The following is an 18,528-nucleotide window of genomic DNA, read 5'->3' on the forward strand; positions in this document are numbered from 1 at the left end:
ATCTGGTTCTTTCAAATACTTTAAGACTGTGTGTGTGCCTGCAAAAGCAGAAAATTAGCTCCACACATTTGCACAGCATATTTATTCACAGGACATAGAATGGCTCAAATGTCCACTGCAAAATTCACATTGTACACTAAATGTGAACAATGAGCTCCGCAGACAGGCTGCTTCAGATGTGTCTGCTTGTTTCTAATGCACCCAGAAAGTCCAAGCAGGGCCACAGGCAGGATTTTACTGAGGCCAAGTTCATTAACCTCAACTCACAGTCTAATTAACCAATTATTTTACTTTGATGCTGATATTTGTTCACTTAGTTGTAAAGAATTAAAGTATTAAACATGCTAGTGGTTGGTGATATAGTTACTGCACATCCAAAAAAGCGAGTTAATGAGCCTGTGTATAATACTCATTTGCAAATATTTTCTGTATACACAATGTATTTGCAAAGGCAGCTACAGATTCCCGATTATGTCCAGATTATGGCAACTAAAACATTAAGCTTTTACAGTTATACATAGGAAATTCACGGCCATTACTGAAAGAGAGTCATCTCGGTTGTCACCTAATCACATGCAGGGTCAGTGCAAGTTTCCAGCCACTCTGACCACTTCCCTACTTACAATGCACGGAGAACAAATATTTTTAGAATAATCCATCTCTTTACTCAGTTTTCAAAGTTTAGGTCTTAATAAAGAAATGACTGGGCTTACAGAGGTTATTGAGTGATGACTTTTCATGGGATTTGATGCCAGTAAGAAATACACAGAATAACACCAGTGATATAGAAGATCACTGGGAGTGATATTCAGACTCAGCTTTCACAGGTCTGATATGGTACAATACAGATATTAGTCATATGTATGACAAGCACATACAGTACACCACACTACTGATTTTTCCCTTCACTAACACGGCCTACTGTAGGATCTTGCCATTCATTTAAATGCAAAACAGCTAGTATGAACCATAATATCCTTCCAGCTGCAGCTCACTGTTACTGTTGAAGTCTAAAGCAGCCACCAGCTGGAACAAAACTACAATCCATGGAATAAAATACCAACCCTTTTATTTTGGCTGAAGGTGTTGTGGTTTTTGAAAGCAGAAGAACTTAATGCTATGATTTTTCTCTCTTTATGACTTCCTGCTTGTGGCCCCTGTCATGTTTTGTGTAACAGAGGCGGGCAGGAGGTAGAGACCAACAGACAATCTATGGTGCACAGTCTGTTTTTCCAAGTGCCATGTCGTGGCTAGCGTGTGATGCCGACTAAATTAATTCAGACAAACCATCCCAATTTAAGTGATCATTTAATATTACAATTATTCTGAATATAGTAGTATTCAAACAGATAATCTTGTAGTTAGGGAAACAGAGAACAGATGGAATGGATACAGTATAAAGAAGAAGATTGTCAGAGCGCCAGTCAGTCTTAGTCAGCAGTCAGTCTTAATTCAGCGTCCCCCCAGCCGGCTGGGTTCCCCACAAAGTATACTCTCCCTGTCACAGTAGCATTGTCATCCTCTCTTCTTTCTTCTTCTGCTCTAACCCAGCTTTTTATCGGCTCGCACTTACACAGCCCTCCATGGCCTGAGCCATGAAGACGCGGTCCCATGCCAGCTACCCACACACAACAAGGGGGGCACAGCCCAAGATATTCTTGCCTGCGCCAGAAACAGATCAAGTTTCCGTACACACTTAGATCAGCCTTACATCCTTTACACAACTATTATAAATAATATCTAAATATGTTCTATTACATATTACCTCTGGAACCTTGTTTATTTTCAACCACTACAGCCACTTTTCCACATCAGAGAGATACATCCCTGAAGACTCTCTCTCCTTTTGGATACTTCTTTTACCCATCAGGCTTCATCTGGTGTCTCTTTCCCACCATGTAGGCCTACATGGAGTAAAGTTGATATTTTAAGGAGGGCTTTTCAAAGGTTACTTTTTCCTGGAAGCACACAACAGCACATTCTGCTTTAACTCTAGACATGTTTCTTATTCAACCTGCTGCTGGTGTGGGGAACTCACAACTGAGTTCAGTTTCCAAATCTGATTCCTCCATAACTCTCCTGATTCATTTCTGTCATTGATGTTTTGATGATGTGTTTTCAAATATGGGCTGATCACAAACTCAGATTACAATAGCATCATGGATAATGTTTTGAAAAGTAAAAAGAATTGTTAGGAGTCGTTCGCACCCGGCAGTGAGCGAGCGAGAAAAAGAGGCAGACCCAGGTAGCTGACTTCGGTGCAAGCTGTGATTTACCATACCATACCATACCAACTTTATTTATAAAGCACTAAAACAACCAAGGTGGACCAAAGTGCTGTACATTGCAATAAACAATATATATTAAAAACACAACCCACAAGCACAAGCAAAATCATCAAAATATTTTATGTACAGTGCTGTGATATATACAAAAGAAATAATGCGTTGCTCTGAATATGAGGAGTAGCCGGGTGTCGACCATCAGCAGGAGGTGAGGAGTGAGGAGATGGATGAGATGGGCCGAGCTGCGTAGCGGGGTCACTCCTGGGCTGGTCGGGGGTTGATGGTGGCTACTGAAGAAATACAGAGAGATGGTGGTAATGGCAGAACAAATCGTTGACTGTGCATTGACCTGCGTGGGAGGGAAGAGTAGAGTCATGGTCCTGAGGAACAGTCCAGGGGGGAAAAACAAAACAGTTGCTGGCTCGGGGAAGAAGGACAAGTCAGAGCAATATAACTATAGGGGTACTTGGAGATAATGCAGAACAAAACAAACGAGGAGAACATTTAAAGAAAGAGCACGAAGTAAATGGCCTAGAGAAGGAACGAACTGGCAAGTGACTGAGAAGTGAAACCGGGTATAAGTAGTGAGCAGCCTAATCAAGTGCAGCTGGTGATAAGGGAGTGACGAACAGGTGAAGATTATCGGTAATCAGGGGCTAAGACAGTACGAAAGGTGGGGAAGGTTGGGAAGATTTGAAGTCTCTCTCACCGCCATTGGTGGAGATACCGGTATACCTTTGCTGTCCTTATTTCGTTTGCCTACAAAGAAAGTGGCCTAAGAGACAAGGGAAGAGGGGAGGAGTGGCTGTCAAGCTCGAGGCCCTTTGGCGTTCAGCTTCCACTGGCTTTACCTACTCTTACCTTCGGCCCATTGGTACGGACTTCTCTGCGTCTCTTCGAAGTTGCCAGTTTGTGCGACGCCCGAGAAGAGGTGTAAACTGGTCCGGCCTCTGATAACTGAGACAGTCTTCCTAACTCTGCTTCATCGATCCAGATGGGTTTGATTAATGCCAGGTCTCTGGCTAACAGGACTTTTATTCTAAATTATTTTTTCATATCAAGGGAACTGGATTTTATGTTGCTGACCGAGACCCGGCTAAAGGAAGGTGCGCATTATGCATTTTCTGAACTTCTCCCACTAGATTGCTCTTTCTTTAGCTCCCCATGCACATCAGGCAGGGGCGGTGGCCTGGCGTCAGTTTTTAAAAACTGTTTTAAATGTCGGCAGCTCACAGTGGACTCCTGCTCCACTTTTGATTTACAGCTGTTTGTGGTAGAGTTCTCTTATCCACTGCTGTGTGCAGTGTTTTATCGTCCTCCTAAGTTCAATCAAGGGTTTTATTCAGGAGTTTTCTGACTTCTTGGGTTTTATCTTGACAAAGTTTGATAAGCTTTTAATACTCGGTGACTTTAACATTCATATCTGTTGGCCAATGACTTTTTAAATATTACTGACTCTTTTAATCTGGTTAAGGCGCAACGCTCTCACCGCTGCAGCCCGAGTTCAAATCAGGCTTGCGTCAGGAAGGGCATCCGACATAAAACACGTGCCAAATGTCAACATGCGAGTCGTCAGTGTGACGATTCGCTGTGGCGACCCCTAAACGGGAAAAGCCGAAAGTGACTTTCGATTGACTCTTTTAATCTCATTCAGTTGGTGTATGGCCCTACACATGAGCTTGGACACACACTGGACCATGTCATCTCTCATGGACTGCCTGTTTCTATTACCGAAATATGTGACTCTCGGTTTTTTGATCATTTGCCTGTTTTATTCAGTGTTGGTGCTCTGTCACTGGTAGACAAACCTTTGACGTACTGTCCCTTCTTCTACAGCAGAAAAGTTTTCTATTCATTTTTTAAACTCTGGTCTGCATTTGATGGATGATGTCTCCTCTTACACCAATTCTGAGGAACTATTGACTATTGCGTTCATTAACTACCGCTTGCCAGGACATATTGAATTTCATCGCTCCTCTTTGATGCAGACCAGCCAAGTTGCAAGCAGTGCCCTGTCTAAACGATTCTACTCCAGCACTTAGACAAAGATGTCGGCAAGCTGAACGTAAATGGAAGAAGGATCAACTTCATGTTTCTCTCTGCCATTTATAGGATTGTCTCTCTGACTATCAGAAGGCTGTAAAATCTGCCAAATTGAACTATCTGTCCAGCACTGTGCTCAATAATTGTCATAAACCTCAGGTCTTGTTCAGTACAATTAATTCTGTTATCAACCCGTGTAACCTTGCTAATCATCCTGAGGCATCTGTAGCCGTACGTGAGGTTTTTCTTCAATATTTTACTAATAAAATCACTAGCATTAGGCAGTCCTGCAGTTCTACTAATCCTGACCCATCTGATATTCCTCTGCATTCTGCTGTCTTTGATCAGTTCTAGTCTGTATCTTTGCCTATGCTATCTGAACTGGTTCACCACATGAAAGCATCTCACTGTTCTTTGGATTGTCTAACTTTCTGGCTCTAATTAATTTTTGTATAAGTACAGGTTCAGTACCAGAGGCTTTCAAAAAAGCAATTGTCCAGGCTCTTCTCAAAAAGCCTAATCTTGATCCTTCAGTGTTTTTTAATTTTAGACCAGTTTCTAAATGACCTTTTATGTCTAAAGTTCTGCAGAAAATTGTTTTTATCCAACTCCAGTCTTTTTTGACAGATAATGGCATCAAGGAGCAATTTCAGTTTGGTTTTAAATCAAAACATAGTACTGAGTCTGCATTATTAAAAATCAGTAATGATATCCTGTCGGCTAGGGACACTGGGGATTTGGTTTTATTGGTGCTTTTATGGTGGATTTGTTATGATTGAGTCCCCCTCACCAGGAGGGTGAGGGAGAACTAAGGTAGGACTCAATGTGCAGACCCAGGTGCTAGTGAAAAAAAGGTGGTTTAATGGTGGTAACACAAACAAAGTAACAGAGTACATATGACCAGGGTTGGACAGTACAAAAACAGGGTAGGACAGTGACGGCTGAGGAGACCAGGATGAACAGGTGAGTATGACGGCAGGAACCAGGAGAATAGGAGGATCAGGACGGACAGGTGAAAATAAGAGTGGCGAACGTACTGACATCAACAGCACAGGGAACTGTCAGCATTGATCCCGATAACGTCTAGTATAACACGTGTATACCATACTGAAATATAATCGACTACACAGGGACTGTTGAAAACTCAATTGCATAAAGAGTAACACATATAATCTTCATGCCTCTACTCGCATAGAGTTTAAGTAGGCGTCCTTCTATAGACATGTGAACAACGTATAAAAGAAATCAACAGCACAGTGACTGTCAGCGTTGAACTCGTTGAACACATGTATACAGATATTTTCAGTATAATGCTCCGGCGAGGATGGAGCATCTGCCTGAGGCACCGATCCCGCCAGACGAGAGAGAAAAAGGAAGAAGAGAGGCAGGCTGCACTGAGCGGACCTGACGGGATCATGGAATCCTCCTATCTCGTTTGGAGCAGTGTGTAGGTACTGTTCTTAACTGGTTCAGATCTTATCTTACCAATAAAACTTTTACTGTTAATACTGGAACCTGTTCGTCCTCTACAACTATCCTTTCATGTGGTGTGCCCCAGGGATCTGTGCTTTGTCCCATTTTTTTCCTCACTGTACATGCTTCCATTGGGATCTGTCTTAAGGAAATATGGCCTTTCTTTTCACTGTTATGCAGACAACATTTCGATATACTTACCATTGAAGGCAATGAGAGGGATGTCATTACAGCCATTGTTTGACTGTTTGACAGACTTGAAATCATGGCTGGCACTTAACCTTTTAAATCTCAATGAAAATAAAACCGTGTGTGTGCTATTTGGAGACCTGGCGAACATAACGTCTTTTGACCAGGGTCTGGGCCCCCTAGCTCAATACCTGAAGTTGACTGTAAAAAACCTAGGGGTGATGTTTGATGGTGAGTTAAGGTTTGAGAAGCAAATCAACTCAGTTGTGAAATCTAGCTTCTTCCACCTCAGGTTGTTAAGTAAAGTCAAGTCATTCCTTTCTTTTAATGATTTTGAGATTGCAATCCATGCTTTTATCACCTCCTGCCTTGACTATTGCAATGGTCTATACTATGGTGTTAACCAGTCCTTCCTCTCTCGTCTTCAGATGGTTCAAAACACGGCTGCTTGTCTTCTGACAAGTACCAGAAAATTTGAGCATATAACCCCGGTTCTGGCTTCTCCACTGGCTTCCAGCCCATTTTAGAATTGATTTTAAATAGTTGATTTTTGTTTTTAAGGCTCATAATGGTTTGGCACCACATTATCTCACTGAATTAGTGCATTGGCACAAACCTGCGAGGTTCCTAAGATCTTTAAGCCAGTTTCTTTTAGAGGTTCCTAGGGCCAGATATAAATGAACACAGCGAATACAGTGATGCCATGAAACTCTAGACGACACTATGAAAGTTACATCAAAGGTGTGTGTAAAGATAAATCTGCAAAGCATGTTTGCAAATGTGAACAAGAACTTGCTGTTTTGCAAATAGGTATTAATCATGCTGAAATGTTGAGCAAAATACAGCCCAGTATGTTAAAAAGTCAGCTGACGAACTGGTGGAGGCTGCCAGGTTTGAGCGGCTGGAAGATGAAATAATTGATTTGCTTGACATTTATTTAAAAGCATTAGAGCTTATTGCTAAAAATCCCAGATGTTCACATGAGATTCATAATCATATTGGCAAGTTTCTGCAGGATGCAGAGATAAAGACAGACCACGAGTGCAGTGAAATGGCAAAAGGGGAGGTACTCTGCTCTGTCCCATCTGATGCTGAGCTGGTGTCCACCCCCAGACCAATGCCAGAAGCCAAGGTGAGTGATGACCAATGGGGAGCTAGACCTAAACTCCCCCACTCTGTACTGGAACATCAAATGTCACACCAATGTGATTGTTCCCCGACTGAAAAAAAGTGGAAGAAACAGGTGCCAGTGCTTGTGACTCCTGTTGAGCCAGCCAGACCCCCTCCGCCTCCAGTGCCTGCTGACTTCATCCCAGGGGGGTGGGCTGGAACACCTCAGAGGACAAGAAGGTTTCCTGTAGGCCAAAGAGTAAGGTGCTTCCACTAAGTTGGGTTATGTGAGAGACAGATGTCCTGAGTGGTCTCGTGGCAGATTTACCCAGGGTCAACAGGGCAACCCTAGGGCAAGAGGACCTATAAACCAGGGGTGGGGTCCCCCTCTTAAGTATACATCACTGGGACAACAATAAAGATAGTGTGAGTCATGCTGACTTCTCCAACTTCATTCCCCTGAAATTCCAGAAAAAAGAAGAAAAGACTGCTGAACTGCAAGTGCTGATATCTGAAATGTGATATTGTGACTTTTGGATGTTGACACTGCACATGGCTAAATGACTGTGAGGCAAAGGAAAAAAGAAAGAGAAAAGCTGAGGCAAGGGGTATTTGCTTGGGGATGTGGATGACACCTTTATAAATTTGGCTAAAATGTGAATGAACTTGATTAATGTTGATCTGTCAGAGGCACTACTTCCTATGTGTTTACCTCACTGCACGCTTCAGTATTTTAAGACTGAGTTTAAAGTACAGCTAGATATTTGGCTCAAGAAACAGAAGGTTCAGATATAGTTTTCTCTTACTGTGACAGGGAAATAGATAGCTGTGATGAAAAAAAGAAGGAAAAACAACATGTTGCATTATGGTGAATATAGGCTCAGTGATTATAGAGCAAATATTTATGCAGTAATACTTCAATCTTGCCTATGATGAAAGTTGATAAAAGTAAGTATCAAATGGTACAGTATCTATATTATCTAAGCAATGTGTTAAATCTTATAGATCTTTATTTGAGGTAGAGAATTTTTTTAAACTGAAGCTCCAAATTTACACACACCATTGGTAAATGTTCCACCTGAGGTCAAGTGGTTTACTATGATTGATTTGTGCTCTGCATCTTTCAGAGTGCCACTGTTCATGTGTTTAATAAAGTTCTGAAGGAGCACATGAAGAAATCAGCACGTAAGGAACAGGTGAAGTGTATACAAAGCCCTTAATGACAAGGCTTCATCGTATCTTAAAGACCTCGTAGAGACTTATCATCCTAACAGAGCACTTTGCTCTCAGAGTGCAGGTTTACTTGTGGTTCCTAGAGTCAACAGAAGCAGAAAAGGGGGGCAGAGCCTTTAGCTATCAAGCTCATCTCCTATGGAACCAACTCCCAGTCTCAGTTCGGGAGGCGGACACCCTCTCTACCTTTAAGATTAGACTTAAGACGTTCCTTTTTGATAAAGCTTATAGTTAGGGCTGGATCAGGTGACCCTGAGCCTTCCCTTAGTTATGCTGCTATAGGCCTAGGCTGCTGGGGGCCCCATGATGCTCTGAGTTTCTTTCCCCTCCCCTCCTGCTCTCCGGGCGCTTTTTGTCCCCGACAAACCGCCCCCCAGCCACATCGACCTGATCAGTGTTTGATTGTTTGTTTTGTCTTGTTGCTCCTCTATCCACTCACCCCAACCGGTCGAGGCAGAAGGCCGCCGACCAAGAGCCGGGGTCTGTCGGAGGTTTCTTCTGTTAAAGGGAGTTTTTCCTCCCCACTGTCGCCAAGTGCTTGCTCAAGGGGGATTTGTTGGGTTTTCCCTATGTAATAATAGTGATAACACTTTGTAAAGTGTCCTGAGATTACTTTTGTTGTGATTTGGCACTATACAAATAAAATTTGATTTGATTTGATTTGTATAGACAGATTGATCAGAGGAGGGACGAGTGGATCGACCATGGTAAGAGAATATATAGATTGTTGAGTAGAACATGTATTGTTGAATTGATCACTGTTGCAGTGCACACTGGCTTCGCTCTCTTAGACTATGTGTAACTATTTTTGTTGTGCCAACAGGACACACACCTGTGAGGTGGTGGCTCATTGTGTGTAGTCTATAGAGCACTATTTTGCAACATTAATACCAAGTTCGTCATCCTAATAAAAGGAAATGAGATTTTATGTTAGACAAGTGACTAATATGTGCAGGAGCATTTCCTCCTGTGTGGCCTGTGTTGTTTGTGTTGTCTGCTTGCAGGTCAGAGAGGTCTAGAAGGATGGAGAGTCCAAAGTGAGAGCAGGAGATTTTGTGAACGTGAAGGTGTTCAGGAGGAAGTGAGACCTCCCTCGCAGAGGAGGCCCGTATGTGGTGTGAAGGTTCCTGAAGAGAAAGTCGGCTTGGAGCTGATCAGGATTCTAAAAGAGGAAGACAAGATCCAAGGGATTCCTTGGATGAGGAGGAAGTTCGAATGAAGTTGATGCTCCCTCTGACGACGATGCTGGCTTTGATCCAGCTGTGTTTTCGTCTTGTCAACCCTCATGAGGAGGGCCAGTGAGGACTGGAAAAAGCAGATAGTAACGAGGAGGTGACAATGTGAAACTACAAGGGAAGTGAACTGGTCGAAGGACAATGGACTCTGACATCACATTCATATTATACACAATTCATACATAGCAGTTATTTAGTACCTTGTCATTCATACATTCATTACTTAATTGCTTACATCACTGAGTATTTTTATCTCATATGTATCCATGAGCAGAAGATTTTTGGTCTTGTATTCTCATATATAAGGGAGTTAGAATACAGTATGTTTAATAGGTAATACCTAACATTTACATAAATAGCTTAATCACATCACTAATGTTGTTATATTTGGAGTTTAGTTTCAGGATTCTCACTGTGTCTGTTTTCTGTTTACAGTCCAGTTCACTGCAGGCCTTGGTGGTGATCACCCAAAAATGGGGGTCTTTCAGGAATTTTCACAAAAAGAATAAACAAAAAGAACAGACAATAGTTAAAAATAAATAAATAAAGGGGTTTCTTGCCTGAACCACAGTGAAGTGAAATAAAATAATGTGTGATGATGTGAAAAGAACTGTGATAAGGAAGATGATGTGTTTGCATTGAAGCTGTTTTTCATACAGTACAGATACTTGTGAACAGTCAGAACTGTGTTATGTGGCATGGGAGAAAGAATCACCTTTTCAGTCATTTTCATTTTATTTTATTTTAATGTTTATGATTGTTTATTTTTAGTCTGCCATGACTTAAATAAAAATAAAAATAATAAAATAATAAAAATACTCAGTGATGTAAGCAATTAAGTAATGAGTTGTTCACTTCATATAGTTAATCTGTTCACTATAGTTAATTACTGCTAAGATATGAGATGTTAGAGATTTGACTGAATTAGTTATTTGGTGAAGATAGGTTTATTAGAATATGTGAGAAATACCTTGCTAATGGTAAAGTTTTTAGTTTTGAATAAAAAATGGTTTTGGATTTTACTTTAAATGTATGAAGAGGTCAATGTTTAAGTAAATGTGTTAGAGTTTAGTGTTACAGTCTAAGACAAACATGTTCATGTTTCGATTTTTCTTTTTGTTTTCACTACACTTGTTTGTTTTCTTGAAGAGTTTAGGAGTTCTGTGGTTAAAACAAACAAGCTACAGTTAATATGTAATAGAATACAGTAAGAGTGTGTAGATTACATACAGTTACTATATGCAATAGTCAATAATTAATCTCTGTATTCTGTCAGCTCACTGTGTAAATTCAAGCTCAAGAACATTTTGGGTTCATGGCCTGTTTGTTTAACCCACTGGGTCATCCTGATCTGGAGATGACCTGTTAACTAGGTTTGGGAGTTGACATGAAAAGCAAGGGATGACAGAAGGGGGGTTGGACACTATCAGGAGGACACAATAAAAAACTAGTGAATCAGAGAGAGGAGATATACGGAACAGGAGCCTGCAAAGAGGGAAGACAGGAGAGGGCTGACTGAATGGGCGACGGACTGACTGGACAGTATGACCAAAGATGACTGACTGACTCTTTGACAATCCTCTTGCCAAAAAATTTATATTTATTTCTCTGCAGAGATGGTGATTCTGTTCCCTACCTTTCAGACTGTTGAATTGCCTTTCAAATTATTGAACTGCTCAGAATTATTGTAATAATAAATGATCACTGGTATTTTAGTGATTCATCTGTGAATTAATTTAGCTCACATCAGACATTGACCACCACAAGTGTGCAAATGGGTTAAAGTTCAAGCAGTCTACAAGTGAATTACATTTGCTAGCACACACTCACTGTACTTCTTGCTACTTGCAATTAAAAGTTTGAGAAGTTCCCTAATTCCTTTTGTTGACTTCATTCCAGTTACCAAGGGGCAGGCAGATGTTAGGAATCAACTTTAACATGATCAAGAGTGTATCCTCACTCTAAGTGAAGCAATTAATATTATGATCTCTTTAAAGTCTTGCAAGCATGGAGTCAAGCCTTCCAGGCTGCACAGTCAGACAGTACTGCAGTTCAGAAGTGGAGAGGAGTTAGTGGAATGTAGACCAAGTCTGTATGAAAGTTAGGAGATTGTTCTTTAAAACACTGATTAGAGGAATTATTGCCCCTGATGTCCACTGAAACCTTTCCACAAGCAGCATTGTCTGTTCATCAGCAGATCCATTTCCAGTATGTAGTGAGAGTGCTTTTGTAACGTTTTCCATTTTACAAGCATAATGAATACATATTCAGTCATTACTGATAAGGTAGGAACAGGTTCTAATTATTTAGCAAAGCATATAGTTTTATTAACTTTATTCAGTGTTTGTATTACAGTGTATTAATAAAAGCAAAATCATAGCATTTGATTTTGCTAAATAAGAAAAGTGACAAAGAAAAACAAAAATATTTCTGCTGCATACACGAAAAGACAAAGTACAGTAACTAATGATATGCACCATGAAATATTAACTTAAGGTTTATTAACATTTAAAGAGCAGTGTGTGAGCTGAGGCTGAGGCGCTTCAGTGTCCAAAGGTTATTGGCACACTGACTAAAACAACAGTAGCTCTGTGGACACTGGGTTATCTACAGCCACGCCTGCAGCTCCTTTCTCTGAATATATTGTATATACGTACTTCTCTAGGATGATTGTATACTACATGTAACTGTATTGTGGTAGTTGTTAGCAGTCATTTATTTGTGCTTGCTTGGCACACTATTTGCTTTTATTTAGATTACATTAAACAATGTATTTAGGACCATTTATTCATTATTGAAAGTGTAGTGTTGTTTATTTGGCTGTGTGCAGCACAGTGGCTCAGTGGTTTGCATTGTTACCACACATAACAAGAAGCTTCTGGGTTCAAATATTGCGACCGAGCAGAACCTTTGTATGTTCTCCCTGTGCCTGCATACTGTAGGTTTCCACCTCGTTCTCTGGCTTCCTCCAGTATTCCAAAGAGGTGCACGTTTGGTTGACTGCTGACTCTACATTGCCCATAGGTGTGTGTGAGATAGTGATGGTAGCCACAAATGTAGAAAGTAAATATTTGAGAGTCAAAGCTGCAGCCAAAGTTCACACTGTTAATGTGTTTGCGATGAAGAAAAGAAAAAAAAAACATCCAGGTTTCACAACAACCCAGGCTGTCTCTGTAGGCTTCATAATTTGCAGGTACGGCTGTGCTTGCAAGCCTGATCGATATTCTTGTGGTTCAGAGGCCAAACTTATGCAGATGAAAAACACTAATTATGCTCATGCCTGTGTGAGGAAGAATGACTGGGTTGCTAATGAGAAAATCAAAACACATTAAGGACAGCTAAATGATTTTATTTTTCTTGAATAACTTTGGCTTCTCAGAAACAGATGGAGAATGGAAGGCAGAGGGAGAGAGAGAGATTAGCTGCATGGAGGAAAGATGAAAAAATGTGACATGCTGAAAAAAAGTATTTGAGCTAATTATTATTAATTTACAGTGTATCTGTTTAAAGATGGCCAGGTCTCATTATTATTCAGCCAGGGTTTTGTTTTTCTCTCATAGTGACAGTCATGTTGCAGCTGTAAACAGTTTTTCCACTGGCCTCAGGAGGATTCAAAGTGTCTGTCAAAGAGAGAATTAAAATGGCTCAGCCTGTGTGTCTGTGTGTGTGTGAGAGAACCCACAGTGAATAGGAGATTAACCTGAATTACCATATTTGACTTATTTTTAAGGCCGATTTACTAAATCTAGAATGTGACATAAATAGTATCAGATAATATCACTGTGTACATATGCTCAGTACATACTGCTGATACTTATAGAACCCTAGTCTGCTCATACAGCACACATGACAACAAGGGCCCAACACTGTGGCTCCTCATTCACACAGAAATGAGACAGATGTGCAATGTGCTTCCACATTTCAGTGAGCAAGCAAGAAAACAAGAACAAGAAGAATGTGCAAACAAGAAGAAGACACAAACTACTTATAAATATACACTATGTACCTATATATACAAACATTTTAGACAAAGTTGTCAGATAAATATATACAATAATATATTTACAGTTATTTCACTGAGGGGCTCTGTTGTCCTGTTATACAGTCATACATTCATCAAAGCGACCCGTGGGAAGAAACTGTCTGGTTGTTTTGGCGTACAGTGACCTGTAGCACCATCCAGAGGGGAGGAGTTCAAACTGTTTGTGTCCAGGATGTAAGGGGTCTGCAGAAATCTTCTCTGTCCTCGTCTTGACCCACAAGGTGTACAGGTCCTCCATGGAGGACAGGCTGGCACCGATGATTCTTTCTGTAGTCCTGACTGTCCACTGGAGTCTGTTCCTGTCCTGTTTGGTTGCTGAGCCAAACCAGATAGCGATGGAAGAGCAGAGAACAGACTTGATGATTCCTCTGTAGAACTGTATCAGCAGCTCCTGAGGCAGATTATACTTCACGAGCTTCCTGAAGTACATCCTCTGCTGTGCCTTCTTGGTGATGGAGCTGATGTTGGACATCCACTTCAGGTCCTGGGAGATAGTGGAGTGCAGAAACCTGTAGATCTCTACTGCTGATACAGTGCTGCTGAGTATTGGGGTGGGGGTTGCTTCTCCAGAAATCCACTGTCATCCCCACTGTTTTGAGCATCCTCAGCTCCAGGTTGTTGCAACTGCACAACATGGCCAGCTATTTAGATGAGACTGATTGTGAACCATTGTGTTGTCTGTGAACTTCAGGAGTTTAATAGAGGGGTCGTTTCTCAGGGTGCTGACTGTCCACTAGGGCTGTCACTTTTTCCAAATATCACATTCAAATGAAGTTTGAACTGACATCTTTCAAATTAATTGCCATGACAAAGTTGCTTGGATTTCACTGTGAACCAGGGCTTTTTGTTGAATGTGCAGAAGGTCTTGGTGGGCACACACATGTCCTCACAAAAGCTGATGTATGATGTTACAATGTCAATGAGTTCATCCAGGTCTGTAGCTGCAGCTTTGCATCTTACTTTTAAAAAATTCCAGTAGGATGGCAGGTAACTCTAGTCAGTGGCTGAGAACAAATTCCACTTTCTAATGAAATATCATGCATGTGGCTCAGCATTTAATTGAATAAAAGTTTATTTTCTTATTGCTTGATTTTATCATTATTTATGATTAAAAGAGATTATTTGCTGAATTGAAGTGTTATGCAAATAGAGGAATGACACTGCATCAGCACTTCTCTCTCTGATCAGGTAACATTTCCACATCAAAGTGGATATTTTGAAAAGGTTACCACATCAAACTCTTGTAGGGATGACCTCTAAGGCTGACTGCTGGTTGTTAGCTCATTAAGCCACTTCATTTGACTTAGTTCAAATTGAGCCCTTAAATTTAACATTTCTTGATAGTTGCTCAGACTTCAGTCACCCAAATCAGAGTGCTGGAAGGTTGTAAGATTTGAGTCTTATAGATAGACTCTAGTATAAGCTATTATTTCTGTGTAGCTTCTTCCGGTTCTTTCAAACCAGGAACTCTCAATGAGACGAAAGAGACTGCTTTAGATTTTATAAAAAATAACCGTGCTGGTTTATTCAGAGGATCACAGGTAAAATTCACAGTACACGTCCAGAGCTCTCTCACCCCTCTACCTGCGCGCAGGCAGCAGAAAGCTGAGACCCTCTGGACCCAACAACCTATATAATATTATTCATTTTTGGGCTAGCCCATGCTACAAGGGGCGTCAAACCGTGACGCCACCCGATAAGCAAGCTTTGCAGCTGCTTTATCGTTCAGCCAAAACATGAGGAAAAGTCAAGGTGCGTGACTGTTGTTTTCGTGGTGTGTATCTAAACAATGGGACATAACCTTACACATTAAGACAAATATTAAGACTAACATTACAGTTTGACCCTAAAAGCTCTTTTCCTGTAACCTTGGCGTGCCTGCAATCCTCACTGCAGGCTGAATAGTTACAGCAAACTAGTCACCCTGTCTGCACTAAACATCTTCTAATACAACAGATCTCTAATCCATATCTATCAAACTAAGAAATAACCTAACACGGTGATATCCTCTACTATCCATTACTCTTGTTTGTTGTGTGTAGTGTTGCACCCCTGTGTCACCAGTGTTAATAAAGTCACCTATTTGCACCGAAGCCAGCCGCCTGGGTCGATGTCTGCATCTCTTTGTGACCAGACAGCCTATTTACATTTTAGCAAAGGACTGTTTTACACTCACACCTCGACCCACTTAGCATATCCCAAGCTTTGCTTTGTCTTAGGATGTCCTGCAGAGGCCGGGGGCTCATCACCTGAAACACACATACACACACACACACACACACATACCTAGATTTACCATATTTCAACATGGAAGTGCGAGCTCCGGCTCACACCAAATGACTAATAGGATCACAAGCTATTGAAAGTTGCACCTTTGTCCAGGGCGGAGCAGCCCAAGAAGATAAAATGTATTGCAAGACCTTAATTCGGGGTCAGTTGATGGAACTCCTCCGGGAGCTCTATCTCTCTGATCCCAGCGCTGTAAGGCCTACCTGTGATCAGACATTCAGTAAACTTTCTGCTGATTTTAAACAGTTCACTCCTGTCGTCACTTCTCGTGCTTCCAACTAAAGAATTGGGTTCATTTCTAACAACCATAACCATAAAACCATATCTATCGATCAGCAAATGACTGAGGAGTTTAAGAATATCCACCTTGCTAATACTCATCAGCTTAGTGCCACTAATAGAACTGTTTCATCTGCATGCAAATTGCTCCATCATTTAATGGGAATATTTTATAACTGGTCAGTAATCAAAATAAAAATACGCATATCTCTAACATAATTGTAATTTGTATCTGTGTTCAAAATAATGTGTTTTTCTTGACATTTTAAATAAAAGCCCCACTTCAACATTAAAGGTAATAATTTATTGGGTATACATTTTTTCATCCTTTTGATTGCAGTTCAAGGCCCAGGGGATGAAGGGGTTACACAGCACCTCTGTATACATTTGTTGGTTTGTTTATTAGCAGCATAAAAAGTAATGAACAGATTTGGATAAGATTAGATTTTGGTGTTGATCTGTGTCATAATTTGGATACAGGATTTTTCTAAATGATTCTTCACCATTGTTAGCGCTGCCAAGCTTTGCTGCATGTGAGCCCCTTGAGGCCAATGTGTGAAGTTGCATTGCTGAGCACTGGAGTGAAGATGAGACACTAATAAGTGTAGAGTGACTTGTGTGTATCTATGAAGAATTGTAAGTACACATTATGTCAGTTTGCATGGGGCATTTATTATTTGCTCACATCAGTGTACTATATAAAGCTAATCTGTTCTCAATGTAGCCTGTCCATGTTGCTAAAGCTAGCTTTAATAAAGTCTGCACATGTTACACAATTTTTCCAGTTATAATACACTTAATACAGAATATACAAAGAAATGTTAGAAACCGTTTAATAAGGTATGTAGAGACATGATCAACAGAACAGAGATGCAGGGAGGTCACAGTGGTGCAGTGGGTAGAGCAGTCATTTCCCTGCCAGAAGGTTGAAGGTTCAAATCTCGGTACTGACAGTCCACGTGTCAAAATGTCCTTGGGTAAGACACTGACCCCCCCCAGTTGCGATGGATAGAGCTGTCGGTTGAGGTGGTGCTGCAGATGGCTGCCATCAGTTCTGTACTGGAAACAAATTCCTTGTGTGTAACATACCTGGCCAATAAAGGTGATTATCCATAAATTTTAAAGAAAGTTCAACATCTTTTAGTGTTGATGGCGCCCACTTGTCTGGGACTGTAAATTTAATGGGGGCAGCGTTTTGATATGTATTGCACCTCATTGACTAATGGCAAAAGCTGCATATTGAGATGCACTGTGAAAGCAGAAAAAAGTGGTTGTTCCAATAATAAATTTTCATTTCGGGTAGCGCTGCAGGAGAGGTGTGTTTCTGTGAACTCATAATTTAAAACTCTGCCCACCCACTCACCATTTGGTGATTGTGGCTTCAAATAACCATTCACAGATTTATTTCCAAAAAAGGTTTCTGATGTAAGGAGACAATATGTGTCATGTCACATGCACACAAAATGTTTGTGTGTCAAGATATCTTTAATCCACCATATTTGGTCATAATTTTGCTTTCAGCTTGTTGTGTTGGTGTGGCACTGACAAGGTGACACTGAGCAACACAATTAAGTTGCTGGAACACCTAACACCCCACATTTTATCTGAATAAAGTGCAAGCAGATTACCTGTTTATACCATCACAGCACTAAAGCTCTAATCTGGGACAAAAGAACATAACAATGACAACCTGCTACACTGTCGGTCACTCTGGGTCACAGGAGTTGTATACAGTACAACAGGGCTTCTCAAAGTCCGGACCCTGGTCCGGATGCAGGTGGCAAGTCAATCCATATTCAGCCCTCCACCTCGTATTAGGAATGCAATAATACAGTGTAATGAAGTGTATGTTTCCTACTTTGAAAAGAATGTTTTATACTTAGCAATAAATTGTTAGTTTTATAGAATACAGTCTATTTGGAGATCTCCACAGTGATCCTACCCCGAGATTAAGGCTAAGCATAATTGTTTTCCTGCTTGATACTGTAGTCATTGTCAGGTTTGCCCGGCTGCACCTTCCTCTCTTCTCTCTCTTTCTCGCCCTAGTCTGCTCCTTCACACTGATTCTCTTGATTAGACACACCTGTCCTGATTTTCTGACACTATTCAGCTGCGCCTCCTTTGTCACTCCTTATTTATTCTCGGTTTTATCTTCACTCCCTTGCTAGTTCTTTCTCTGTCGTTAGCCTCCCTTGTATGTATTTGTTGTGCTTTATCTCCTTATTCCACGTATGTTATTTATTCCTAGCGTCTCCTTTTTCTTACCTGGACCTCTCCTCTGGACCTTGGCATCCTCAGCTCCACCAACCACCATCACAGGTCGATGCACAGTCTCCACATTCATTGAACT

Source organism: Monopterus albus, unplaced genomic scaffold (genome assembly GCF_001952655.1).
Source record: "Monopterus albus unplaced genomic scaffold, M_albus_1.0 scaffold96.1, whole genome shotgun sequence".
Taxonomy (NCBI): domain Eukaryota; kingdom Metazoa; phylum Chordata; class Actinopteri; order Synbranchiformes; family Synbranchidae; genus Monopterus; species Monopterus albus.